At 37.0% G+C, this 11,820-nt stretch overlaps 1 long non-coding RNA gene across 1 annotated transcript; it reads right to left on the bottom strand.

The window, feature by feature from the left end:
• Nucleotides 1-380: 380 nt before the first annotated feature.
• Nucleotides 381-10,267, bottom strand: LOC116783500. The gene is made up of 3 exons (XR_004355717.1): nucleotides 10,254-10,267; nucleotides 8,361-8,365; nucleotides 381-497 (listed from the first exon to the last, which is right to left on the bottom strand). It is a non-coding gene; the product is annotated as an uncharacterized LOC116783500 (long non-coding RNA).
• Nucleotides 10,268-11,820: the final 1,553 nt, after the last annotated feature.

Genomic DNA, 11,820 nt, shown 5'->3' with positions numbered 1-11,820 from the left:
CTAGCCAGTGTTAATTAACCAAGGAAGAAAGTATTTTGTGCTTTTAAATGGTGTAAAATGCTATATTCACAAAATAAGGATCTAACAACTTAGAATGGAAAACTGTTATTAATAATAGCAATGCATTGGTCAGTTATGACTTCCAGCTGAAGAAAGTTATGTGAAAAAGAAGACTTCATTATTACCTCTATTTAAATAAGCCGATTTTAATAGTTTTATTCTTTTAAAGAAATCTATACTTTATAGTCACTTTGAAAACCTTAGCTACCTAGAAAAATAATGACCTTGAAGATAGAAAGTCACCCAGTCTACCATAGCAGGCAGAAGAGTTCCTGAGGAAAATATCGTGAGGTTCTGAGGAAGCCAGGGCACTACTGACTCATATTCAACTTGCTGTTGACCAGGACCCCCAAATCCCTTTCCACAGCACTGCTTTCCAGCCTCTCATTCCCCACTCTGTACGTACATCCAGTGTTGCCCTGTCCCAGGTGCAGAATCTGTCACTTGTCTTTGTTGAATTTCATGTGATTGGTGAGTTCCCATCTCTCTAATTTGTTGAGGTCTCTCTGCAGGGCCTCTCTGTCTCCAAGTGAGTCAACAGCTCCTCCCAGTTTACTATCATCAGCAAACTTGCTCAGTATACCTTTGAGTCTTGTGTCCAAGATATTTATGAAGGTGTTGACTTAATGAAAGAGAATCAAAGGCCATGGTAACAGATATCTGTCCAGCTGAATTGCAATATGATATCCCCATCCCCCTGCTTTCCCACTGCTGGAACATCTTCCAGGAATGATGCTTTAGATCTCCTGCATCAAAGTCCCTGCATAGCCAGAGGCTTTTTGCCCTAGTCCTTCAACACCAATGTCTGTCTCAAAAATAATGATATTATCCATCTCTCACAGTGTCCATGACAAACACCAGCATCCTGGTGTTGTAGCATTGGTCACAGGAGAACTACAATGCAATGTATGCCTGAAGAGCCAAATGGGAAGGGAAGTAAAACTCAGAGGACAATCCAGAAAAAAGTCACTGTGATCCTTTAAAAAGAGGAGGGCACTTGGCATATACTTTAATATTTTTTCAGATATTATAATGATTGAAGTTTGTTGTAAATAAATGCTGCACATGATGTACAAATGACAGTCATTTGTGGTTTGCTGGTGCTTCTATGATAATTTATGCAATCACCTACTTCATCTGTTGCTTCAGGTAGGCTGTATTATATAAAAAATCAGTTTCTTCAAGGCAAGGCTTAAAACAGTTAACAATTGTTCAAAGTAGAATTTGATTCAGAAGATAATCAACAATTTTTTTGCTCCCCCTTGATATTTATTTTTGCATGCAGTCTTCTGTGACTTGTGTTTCTCACTACAGCCTTTGGTAAGCTCAGGAAAAAACCATTTTGACTGAGTACTATCATAAAAAGCTTCCCCTCATGCTAATATGAGGACCTTCATCGTGTCCTGCTATTATAGAAGAACAACAATAGTTTCCTGGAACAACTGACATTCATTAAGGGATTCTATCATTTATCAACCACAAAAACAGTTTGCTAAGCCAAGTCCTGCCTATGGGAACAAAAACATCCCCCGTATTTCTAAGGAGGCAGAGCACACGTTGTCATGTCTCAATAAGGAGCTGGATAAATATTGTAAAATGTTGTTTCAGTAGAGCAGATGTTCAAACCATATTGGCACCTACTAACAAACTCAGACCCCCTGGGGCAAGAAACTTTATTTACAATGGAATTGAATTATCTCTGAATGTGTGAGCAACATGCTACCTATTACTTCACAGTTTTTAAAAAAATAAACCAAACCCAAGTATAGATCCCCAGTTCCCTTGTCCTTGAGCATCAGTTTCAGAAAACCAGAAACGATCTACTACTCGTTAACACAAGCTGAGTAAGAACAGAGAAAAATACAAATTGCAGGCATTTTTAATTTTTTCTAAAAGCTGTTGTTCTCTTTCTAGATATGTGGACAAGTCTGATCTTGTACACAACAAAAGACATTTTGTTTCAATTGGCATATAGACTGTCATCTGAAAAGAAGATTCAACAGAGGACAAAATAAACTCTATCTAAACTAAATGGCATGTATATTTTATTTTATATTAAGGAGCAGCACAAAATAGTTCCAGAAGATCTCTCAGGGCTTTTCTAAGTGATCATTTCCTAAAAATAGTTACAGTACTGTCGTACTCTAATCTGCATTATGGCCTGGTGACTTTTAAAAAAGGAGTCTCAGAAACCATGAAATATTATTAGCATGAAACTGTTGGGATAGAGAAAGAGGAAGATTAACACCCTAAGTTTTGTATGAGCTCCATGAGCACAGGGCCTATCCTGCTGCTGGATCAGATTTTTGCAGTTTCCTTTTCCAAATATACAGTTTGCTTATGGTTTATAAAAATAAAAATAGAGAGTTATTTTGTGTAGAGAGGAAATGATAGGAAGTTTGGGCATTCTTACACTGTAAATGCAGTGCAATTCTCAATGAGATCTAATTATTAGAAAAAGCAGCAGATAAAATACATGAAGTCATGACATTAAAAACAATGAGGTGACAAAAAGGGTAAGCTAAGCCTCCGTCTAGAGAGTCAGAATGACACAGATCCCATATAAAATAATAGAATGGCTTGGGTTGGAAGGAACCTTAAATATCATCTAGTTCCAACTTTCCTGCCATCAGCAGGGACATCCTTCACTAGATCACGTTGCTCAGAGCACATGCCCCTCTACATTTTCTTTTTATGAGGTCAATAAAGCCTAGAGAAATGTAAAAGACATAAAGTTTAGAAGCATCGATTCTCTATTAAAAGATTAAGGCCAACTCATGAACTGAACATTAATTTACTTTTCTGGAAAGTCTATCCTTGCTTCCTACATTCTACATGCTAATCTGTTCATCCTGACAGTGAGCTACCCATAGCTACTGCAACAGCCAATATCATCTGAATTTATTTATTTTTTCTTGCAGAGCAAAAAAAAAAAAAATGCATATTCACCTCTTTGCAGTGAGTAAGTGCACTATTTATACCTCTTTAATCTTAAATTGAAATTCCTACAAGAGTTTAAACACAAGGCAGAAACTGTCTTTAGAGAAAAACTTACCAGGAGCTGTATTAATATGCATTTTGGCATATTAGTTTCTGTATTAAGAGCATTTATACCGCTCAAACAATCTCAGTAGCATCAAGGCTCTGGCTGTCAAAGAAAAAGATCCTGGGTAAGGCAGATAAGCTCCACCAAAGCCCTTATTTGTAAACATAGTACAGCTGCCAAGTGCCTCAGAATACTCTTAAGTTACCTGATCACGTAGTTGTGAGCAGACTGTAGAACAGACTTTGTCAGCTTGCAAACAGAACGTGTGTCTCCTGATCTGCAACAGATCTAAGTATTAAATATAGATAAAGATGAGGTGCTATTCAAATCCACACATTTACTGTTTAACAGCTTATAAAGACAAATTATTGCTCAGGGCAGCAGGTCTGTCCTCTCTCCCCTGCCTGCTTCTGTCTTTCATTGTAGAGTATACATTATTAATCAGGTAAAATTACATCCCCCCATTTGTATTTTTTTTGAAAGATTAAATAAATGTGAACTATGTCAACTGGGATACTGGAAAAATTAATTTTTACCATTTATATTTTTTTTGTGCCAAACTCAAAAAATACAGAATGCAGACAAACAGACGGAGAAATATTTAAAGAAATTGTTCAACACCTTTACCCTGTAAAAAAAAGATGAGATACTATGGAAAAGAGGACTAATGGTCAGGCATTTTCTGGAAGTCAGAGAGGTAGCATATTTTGGTAACATAAATTCATGCATTTTTCTCTTTAAAGAGTGTGTATTAGAAGTGGTATGTGCAGATGATCAGAACACAGGACCTTCAGATTAAAACCTGCCATTAATAAAAAGAATGATAGAGCTACCAATAGCTTCAGGAGGAATGATTTTCACTATAATTTTACTATATTTTTTTACTATAATATCCCTTACCCTGTAATCCAGTTTCTCTTCTTAATCAGAAAAGAAGTACAAATTTGATTCTAGTAAATGAGTTCACTAAAGGAGTCTCATTCCAAGTAACTTTTGTCTTTCAAGTGTGAGAACAAATATCACATCTTTGGTGAGTGTGACCACGTTTTCACACTAAGCCTTTGCAAACTGCCCTCAGCAGTGAGGTGTTTTGCTCCCACACTCTCAAGCACTGCCTCTCTAGGCACATTTTTATTTCTCCAACACTGTGGCAAATCATCTTGAAATCTGTGCAAAGTATTTGAGAGAGGGAGAGACACAGTGAAGAATCACTAATTACATGATCTAATGCCAAAATCTGTCAGTATGATTAAAAACATTAAGTTCTGGTTGGAAATGGGTAAATTACTAAATAAATGCAAATATTGTTTTTAGCATGGCTTTGTATGTCTCAACAGTACAGTAAAGCATATAAATATTGTGTACAAGGAAAGAATTGTCATCTATATCTGTGGGGGGTTCACTCTAGCTGACACCCACTCAGCCTTTCACTTCCCTCTTCCACAGCATGGGGAGAAGATAAAAGAAGGGAAAAAAGACTTGCGGATAATGTTTGTAATAGCTTAATAGGAAAGGCAAAAGCTACACATGTAAGCCAGGCAAAATAAGGAATTCATTGTCTACTACCCCTTGGCAGGGAGATGTTCACCCATTTCTTGGCCAGCAGACCCTCAGCATGCATAAAGCTTGCTTGCAGAGACAAACACTATCACAGCAAACACCCCCCCTTTCTCCTTCTTGACCCGAGCTGTTCTTGCTGAAGACATCATGCTGTATGGAGTATCTCTTTTGTCAGGTTGGATCTGCTGAACAGGCGGTGTCTCCTGCCAGCCTCTTACCACCTCCATATTGGAGTCTTCCAGATGGGAGTGTGGGGTGGGAGGGAGAGAACCCAGTAGATTTCATTTCCCACTCTGGATGTCCAAGTTTTTTCTCTTTCCTCTACCCTAAAAGTGAGTAGGCTGTGAGTGGAAAGAGGCTGATAAAGAACAGTGCCTGGACAGCAGACCTAAATGGATCAAAAGGATATTCCATTACATGTGATGTCGTGCTTTGCAAGAAAAGCTCAGGATAGAGAAGAAAAAGGGGAGGTTTGGCAGTGGCATGAAAGAAGTGAAAGAACATAGCTGGCATAAGAAAGACAGTAACACACTAGCACAGTAAAGCATGCATTTCTCTGTTTGGGGGACTGGTTTTTATTACTCATCTGTTTGTGGTCTTGGCAGCTTTTGTGTCTGTGAAAAGACCCTTTGATAAGTTTCATTAAAGTGTCACCACAGGAATATGAAAGGTTGTGTTCTGCCATCAGGATGACAAATACCTCTTCTTCCTTCTTAACCTTTGAATCAATCTGTGTAGTACAAAAATCAGTATGTCAGCTTCATGGCCACAAGGACTTCTCATCTTGGTGCTGTTTTGTAGCTGGGGAAAGTCATAGCTGCTACTACATCTAATTTGGAAATCACTTTGAAAGTGGCTCTATGTCTTCTTTACAAGAGGAAGTCACATTTCCAACAGATTGAACTCATTAAAATGTGTTTCTTTAAGGAAAGATATTACAGTTCACTTCAATGGGTTCAATGGGGTCACTTCTGGGTTCCAAACATTCTTCCCGGGTGATTGTATGGGGAGCAAGGAGAGCAAGAGGCTTCTTGAATCTTTTTGAATCTCTTTAGTTTTGATTTTAGACAATTAATCTATAAACAGGAAATAATGAGAAGTAGATAGTTATTTTATTATTCACAGGACAGGTCAGAACAACTGAAGTATAATGCAGATCATGATAAGAAAAGTTTATCACACTGAACTTGTAATAGCATGCTCTAAGCACTTCTGCAATATCCTTGAGTAACTTTCCTTTGGTTTCTGCTTTTTTCCTTCTCACTTTTTACCCCTTTTATTAAACTAAAATATTTTGTTAAATCTTCTCCACTGAGGGTGGAGACGTGCTTCCTTTTTATGAATGGAGCTGCAGTGAAGAGGTGTTCATGGGCCTTCAAGCATCCATCCTGCTTTCCTTTCACTTCTGTGCTGCCATCCTTAACATGCTATCACCTCCATTCCACCTTCCCTCCCCAGAGTCATTATAAGAAAGGATCACACCCAGTGAGGTTTTCTGACAATGAAAACTGGGAGCTTGGGTTCATTTACTCCAACACACTTGAACAGAGTAAAAATATTGGTGGATGACAAGGAAAACAAGATTACATGCCTTGACTCATGTCCCAAAGAGTGTTACTGCTACTAGCCTCTGATCTTTCCTTGCTTTGCCATAAAACACGTCAGGATGTGGTGGTTTTGGCTGGGGCAGAGTTAGTTTCTCTCACAGTAGCTAAAATGGGGCTGTGTTATGTGTTTGTGCTAGAAAGAGTATTGGTAACACAGAGATGTTTTAGCTATTGCTGAGCGGCACTTACACACCATCAAGGCCTTTTCTGCTTCCCACCCCACCAGTGGTTGGGGGTGCACAAGGGGCTGAAATTGGACACAGCTAGGACAGCTGATCACAACAGACCAGAGGGATATCCCACACCATATGGTGTTATGCTCAGCATGTAAAGCCGAGGGAAGAAGAATGGAGTTTGCCTTCCCAAGTCACCATTATGCATGGTGGAGCCTGGCTTTCCTGGAGATGGCTGAACACCTGGCTGCCCATGGTAAGGGGTAAATGAATTTCTTTTCTGCTTTGGCTGCATACATGGATTTAGTTTTACCTACTAAACTGTCTTTATCTCAACCCCTGAGTTTTCTCACTTTTACCCTTCTGATTCTCTCCTCCATGCCACCAGGCCAAGCCGGGAAGTCTGTCATCATAATAGGAGACACTCATAATAGGTTCTCCTCATGATGGTTTTCATTGTGTTGTAAATTCCGACTCTTTGCAGACATGTAGTGTCACTGGTGCTCAGGAACAGGCTGGGTGGCTGTCACCAAGCCTGACTAGAAGCCATTAAAATCACTAAAGTAGGACCGGTGTGAAACAAAAAATATTGTGAGCCACTTGATTAATTAAAACCTGATCTGAAAGTTACATACACTGAACTTTACACTCCAAAAAGGAAAGAAAGCTCAACAGTAAAAGAGCATTAAAAATATCTTTCACATATATGTAATCACAATATCATATAGAAATCAATTCTTAATTTAGCAAAGTAGGCATTTTTTCCATGAAATAATTAATTTCTCCTAAAATAATTCAGATTGTGTAATGTTCCATAATCTTACCAACAGAGAAGAGTAAAGTGTAGCCACCATGTTCTGGGCTGTGGGAGTTATCTGGTCTCATGGAAGAGAGCTAATATGAGATGATATAAACTTCCCTTCAGGTTCTGTAGTGGAAGAATGCCACAAACACAAAGAGAATCAAATCTCTTTCAGTGCAGAAATTTTGGCATTTCATCCCCTCTCAGTCTTTAGTATTTTTATCTCCTGTGAAGTGTCTAATTTCTTCTTTAGGAAAGTAAGCTGTGCATTTAAGAAAAGGGTATGCAACTGCTCTATATTAATGATTAATATTATTAATCAAATACCTGTTACAAAACTAGTGAGAAACAGTTATTTTAAATATTGTTTCACACTTGTTTGGTAGGATTCAATATGGCAGACAGTGGTTGATGCTGGAATTCAGTATAATATGATTTCCTTGTTACTAAATGTGAGAGGAAGGGTGATAAACAGCTACATTAGGAAAATTTCCTAATGGCTCGAATACCAGTATTTATTTCAGACTGTCTGTCATTTCAAAAAAGATTTGGGGACTTCCTGGGATAAAGTTGCCAACTAATTCATCGTAATACTTAACCCTACGCGTAAACAGTCTCACTGGGATTTCTTCAATGATTATGCCTTAGTTTCTTGCAGGGAAGAAATTCTTCCCAGGTGGTAGCCATAGGGTTGTTGTAGTTTTGCCATAACTGTTTGGTTTTAATACAACAGCCATTCATTCAAACTGCATAGAAGAACAAAGATACAATAGTAATACTAAAATATTCCTTCTATGGCTAATATTTTAAAATAAGGAAAAAAATCAGGCAATTGTGCTCAATCTAGAAGAAAGAGTGCTAACATAGTAATGTAACATTCTAGATAAAGCCTTCACACTGCTAGTGTAACTCAGCTATGTATTTTCTACTGAAAGTATGTATCAACATAGATGACAATCAGTGAAAATTAAAAATAAAATAAGATAAATGTTACTCATGAAGTAAATGACCTAATCTTTGCAATGTATTTGCTTGCAATACTCACTTTGTTCTTGGATTTAAGTAGGAGGACCTATGAACTTGCTTCTCAGGAGCAGAGAAAATTAATCCACCCAGTCTAAATAAAGCAATTGCAAATGAAAGGCTTTCCTGTAGATTTGTTACTCTCCCACAACCTTTCATCAGGCAGACAGATACTTACATATAAATAGCAAAATGTGGAGGATGCCAATGTTACTTAGAACTACAATTCAATTAGAAGTGTATTAACCAGGAAGCTATTTTTCTGTATTTAGTGACCATTGTTATTTTTTTCTGGAGGTTTCAGACAAACAAATAAAAGCATGAGCTTTGAGGTACTATTGATTCCTTTTGTATGGAGAGGTTCCTTTATACCTCTTGACCAAACACAAATATATGGATCTGACAAGAAAAAAACAGAAAAAAAAAAAGGTGAAAGTGAAACTGAGGAAACTCTTTGAAAGGGGATTCACAATCCACAAAGTACAGTGAGATTGTCTTTTGATAATGACCCACAGAGCTGCAGTGATACTTAACTCTGAGAGACAGTGTGAGAAGCCCTAGGAATCAGCATCAGGACACCTGGCTCTACTGTTGCTCTACCCGCAGAAGGAAAAGACAAATGCTCATTTTAACTACTGTGGGGCCACTAATTTGGTCTCTTCCTCCACAGCTCCACCATGAATCTCCCATGAGACTGTGATTAAAATATATTACTCTGTGCCCATTTCTTCATTTGTTGGAAAAAAATTGGGAAAGAGCATTTCTTGTTTCCCAACCTTCAATCCTTATCTAGCTATCTAAATCTCTTTTAGATGTCTTACGTAGCCATACCGTATGAAGTGAGTCTTTCTGGCTGAGTTTTATTAATTTGCAGTGAAACAGGAATAATTATACTTACCTGCCTTTGTAATGTGTTTTCAGATTTGTAAATGAAATGTTTTAATATGAAAATCTTAATGACAAATACTTAAGAAAAAAGTATCGTGAATATAAATGCATGAAAGTCATATTACAAAATGCAATTAAAGCATTTGCTATAATTTATTTACATGCATAGTTAGATTCACTTCATAGATGTTTTCACAGAGATTTTACAACACAAAGCATTCACACAATTCACACACAATATATTGATGACCATAGAAAGTAGACAGAGGTAATATATACTTGTTTCAATACAATACACTTCCAATTTTTTTGCTAAAGTTTAAACTTAATAAAAAATAAAGATTGACTGATATTTCATCACTAAAGTGAATACGGCTTCTATCTGAAAAGTTCAGACATTACATAGCATTTATTTTTCATCAAAACAATTCAAATTTGTAAGATTAAATAACATTTTTTCTAATACTTAGTGAATAAATAATTATAATCTTGATAGCAATAATTATATTTGGTCTTGGATAAAAAATAAATTAATAGAAAAGAATCCCCTTAAATGGCAACAGCTTATAATATTTTAAGTATTTAACATAGTCCCCAAGGGTCTCTGCCCCATTTGTCATCTAACATGATCAGAAGTTCACAGAAATGGGCTATGGAAAGATACACAAGACTATTGGGTCAAATCATCACAGCAATCCATTGCTAGACAGAATAATTATGTAGATTGTACAACTAGCTGAGTGCCTCACTAAAATATATAAAAACTGGGAAGAATGACAGATCTAAGTTAAATAAAATCCTGAGCACAATATTTGCCTGGGTAAGTGTGAATACAGATAACAAATTCCGTTAACAGTTTAAGGGGAAAAAAAATAAAAACCAACACCAGACAAAAGTCCCATTGCATATAAAAACCCCTTTATTCTCCCCTCCTCATTGTTACACAGCCTGTGAGGGCTTGTCTCTTTTGAAACATTCCCAGGTAGTAAGTGAGAGTATAAGTTTACAGGATAGTTGTCTCAAACTACTTAAACTTCAGTCTTTAAGTAACTGATTAGATATATTTTGTTTTCTTCTCTGGCTCATACTCCCACAATTTTCTTTTTCATTTTCAATAGCTTCTGAATTTTAATGCCTGAGACACTCCCTTCTGCTTCCTTCTTTCATAATTCCTGCTGAAAACATCACTTTCTTTTCAGGATCTTCAACTATAAGTCTTTAATACCTGGAAAGTTTACTTCAAAAGATAGTTCTGACAGCAACCAAACTAATCAGATTTGATTTCCCTCATATCTCCTCCACACAGATTCTTTAGCATCTAACAAAGGATAAGATTATAAGCCTGTGTGGTTAGCAGTCTGCTGCCCATTTTCAACAAACTTTAAAGTTCTGTATGTGCTTGACATCTCTGTACTTTTTGTAAAGTCTGAAGTTGGCCAGCAGGTTCAAAATACACAAGGTCAAAGAGCACAATAGTATAAACCTTACTTCCTTTAAAGAGTACACTTTAAAATAGTCCTTCAGCAGGTGGAGATTTCTCATTTTAATTGATATGGACTTATGATTAAATCTTATATGCAGTTCTTAGTTTCTCTCTATGACAAGCATGAAATTTTCACACAACATGGATCTTGATTTAAAAAAAATAATTCATACAATTGTACAGTGATATGGTAGCTCAGTACAAACAAACTGATGATTCCTCCTTCAGGTCAAAAAAATACCTGAAACTTCAGTCTTCCATAAACACACACATCAAATTGATCCAGGAAAGTGGATCATTGTGGATAAAATGGCCCTATTACCAACTAATATAGGAACTATGTAATTTCTAGTGAATTATGTTCAGCATTGCAAATCCAATATAGTGTGTATTGGATATAGTATAGTACTTCAGAGAGAATGTGTGCGGAATAGATAGTATCTGGGGCTCATTTTTCCTGGCAGCCTTGGTAAGTACTTTCCAGTTTCATGTAGAGGCCAAAATTAACATGATGATCTGTTCCAGTTTAAAACCTAAATGTTATTTTGTTTTGGAGCTTACTTTATATATAACAATACAAATCATATCCTCTTTAAATCATTTGGCAGTATTTGTCCCAGTCTCTCTTCATATGCTTATTTAAAAATGTAGAGGAAGTATCTAGGCAAGCATTTACCATAGATAATTTCCAATTCTTACAGTGGAAACAAGGTCCATTTTCTGGGAGGCCTACAAACAAATTTTTTCAACTAGCTTCTTGTCATATTAGTGTTAGATTCTAGTTTGATGTTTGTGCTGGTTTTGGCTAGGTTAGAATTAATTGTCTTCATAGTGGTTAGTATGGGGCTGTGTTTTGGATTTGTGCTGAACACAGATTTGATAATATAGAGATGTCTTTGTTATTGCTGAGCAGGTCTTACACAGAGCCAAAGCTTTTTTTCTGCTTCTCACACTGCTATGCTGTCAAGGAAGTTGGGGGTGCATGGGAGGCTGGGAGGAGGCACAGTCAGAACTGGTGACCCAAGCTGACCAAGGGAATATTCCATACCTTATAATATAATGCTTAGTATATAAACTGGGGGGAAGAGGGAGGAAAAGGGGGAATTTTTGGAGTGATAGCCTTTGTCTTCCCAAGTAACTGCTGTGTGTGATGGGGCCCTGCTCTCCTGGAGATCATT

Source organism: Chiroxiphia lanceolata, chromosome 2 (assembly GCF_009829145.1).
Source record: "Chiroxiphia lanceolata isolate bChiLan1 chromosome 2, bChiLan1.pri, whole genome shotgun sequence".
In the NCBI taxonomy this organism is placed as follows: domain Eukaryota; kingdom Metazoa; phylum Chordata; class Aves; order Passeriformes; family Pipridae; genus Chiroxiphia; species Chiroxiphia lanceolata.
The sequence above is the reverse complement of the archived record's forward strand: the minus strand, read 5'-3'. Positions and strand labels throughout refer to the sequence as shown.